Source organism: Delphinapterus leucas, chromosome X, assembly GCF_059928025.1.
Source record: "Delphinapterus leucas isolate spDelLeu-1000000601 "Yukka" chromosome X, BTC_Dleu_Yukka2, whole genome shotgun sequence".
NCBI classification, from domain to species: domain Eukaryota; kingdom Metazoa; phylum Chordata; class Mammalia; order Artiodactyla; family Monodontidae; genus Delphinapterus; species Delphinapterus leucas.
The window spans coordinates 124,722,397-124,724,896 of record NC_143150.1 but is presented as its reverse complement, the minus strand read 5'-3'; positions in this window follow the sequence as shown (position 1 = coordinate 124,724,896).

The window sequence follows — 2,500 nt, the reverse complement described above, 5'->3', positions numbered from 1 at the left end:
TTTCTCTTGCTATGATAGTGTAACCTTGAAGGAGTGCCAATGGAGTTTAATAATTGACTAAGAGTGGCTTTTTCCCCAAAGACACTTGAGCTGAAGCTTTTTCAAGCCTGAATAAGGTCACATTATTCCTCTTTTAAAAGATCAGGAAAATCATATCACGCTTCTGAGAACTGATAGATAGGTAGTTGTTATCATACGTTGATATTTAGGGAAATGAACATTTTTTTTTGTTAAAAAGCTGTTGTAGTTTATCTTATGACAGGGCCGAAAGTAAGCTCGTCACACGAGATGGGTTGTGCCGAAGCACAGCAGTAGAGGGCTGCCGCTCGCTCAGGCAAAACAGCGCCGTCTGTCCTGCTGTGGTAGCTTTTATTAAAGCATTATCTAGGTTTACACTTTAAGACTTGTTTTCTTAACATTCCAGAAATGCCAAAGCAGCAACCTATGTTTTTATTAATTATACAAGCAATAATTGGCTTTCGTGAGCACCTGCCGTGCTTCGTCCTTGAGCGCAAAAGCAGCACAAGTTCCCACCATTATTCTGATTATACTGAAGTAGCACAAGGACATTTCCTTGCGTTCCCACCATTCTGATTATACTGAGAACATCTCATGGATCAGTGCCCAAAGCACTCAATTCTTCTTCGCAGGCCCCCGGTTTGCCGGGGCGGGGGGTGGGTGGGGTGCGCTCAAAGCAATCAGGACTGTTTGCAGTTCTGGCTTATTCGCCAGCCCCCAGTTTGCTGGGGAGGGGGGGGGGCTCATGGGTCACGTCTCCTTTCCATGTCCTCAGTTATTCCACTACAAAAGCTGTGCTTGTAGATCAGATTCTTATATATGATAAACCTTCAGAAAGTACATGCTGAACTCGTTGACATACTTTAGAATTTTATTTTGGAGAAAAAGAAAAAGGTTTCCAAAGGTATTCATTTTATCTGTTTTAAAAAATAAACACTATTTTCAAAAATAAACACTTTTAAAATGAATACAAAGAAAACACTGTTTTCAACATTTCCCCAGTACCTTTGCTAAATTAATTAGGTGGCGTAAACAGTTTGTATATTTTTAAATGACTCCTCTGAGCCTGAGGAACAAGAGATCTGTAATATGGGAGCATAAAGAGAAAACGTGTTACATCACAGCCCTAATGGCGTGGATGATGGCAGGAAAAGAGGATGGTGGTCTACAGAGCGAGGCCAAGAATAAAACAACCACAATTAAGAGCAGATGCACCATTAAATTGGGTGCTAGTTTTGCATTCACTACCAATTCCTCCAAGGAAAAGTGTCTCAACATTCTGGGGAAAGAGAAGAAAAGGATGGGGCAATTCAGAATCCAGAGGGACAAAAAGTCAGTGATCGAACTGGAAAGATTAAGGGTGTGTTTGTGTGTGTGTGTGTCCAGAAAAACATGTTTTGTTGAGTTATTCCTCATGGCTCTAAGAAGTTTCTGGGGGGCACTTGATACTAATTCCTATTTTATCGCTGGAGTGTTTATGAGAGTGGCTCTGTCTGCACAGCATAAAGAGAAATGCATCTTTAGGAAGATGCCAAATGATGAAGGGACTTTTGGTTGTTGTCTATGTTGATCATGTCAGTTGCAAAATAATCACATTTTCATTTAACCATGTGTTTGCTCTCTCCACACACATATTTAAGGAGTATTGGTTGGAGAATATTTCTGATTTTTAAGTTCTTCCCTGCCTGTCTTCTTTATTCCCCCAAAAAAGAAAAACAAAAATGATGAGAATCTGCCAAGCCATGTGCTAGATGAAGGATTGTCAAACTCCTTATAGCCTGGGGGCCAGATCTAACCTGCCCCCCGTTTCTGTACAGCCTTTGAGCTAAGAATGGTTTTTACATTTTTAAGTATGGAGGGGAAAAAATAATATTTCATGACACACAGTTAAATTGCAGTGTCTATAAATGAAGTTTTATTGAAACACAGCCACGTGCATTTATTTACATGTGTGGCTGCTTTTGTGCTACAACTGCAGACTTGAGTAGTTGTAACAGAGACCCTATGGTCATAAAGCTGAGAATATTTACCATCTGGCCAACCCCTGTGCTAGACTCTGAAGATAAATCTGTGACCAAGACTGACCCAATCCCTGACTGTGTTACTTACAGTCTAGTCAATAGGTAATATGCAACTAAAAGCAGCAAGATGATAATTACAGATTAAGGTAAATGCTATGAAGGCAGCCAACACAAGGAGCAAGGAGGTAAAGAAAAAGTGGAGAGGAAAGAGTATTGTGGTTTGCGGGGAGATTAAAGAAGTGACACTTATAAACTGAGGCCAGGAGATCAAAGGAGCCAAGCCTGTGATGGAGGAGTCAGTGGAAAGAGCTTCCTGAGAGAGGAAGGCACATATGCAAAGGTCCTGTGGCCAGGAGGGCTGTTTGTGTTGTAGGAAGGAGACAAGAGAAGCTGAAGTTCAGTGAGGGCACATGAAGTTGGAGGGTTAAGCAGGGCCAAATTCCAAGCACAATGAGAAGCCA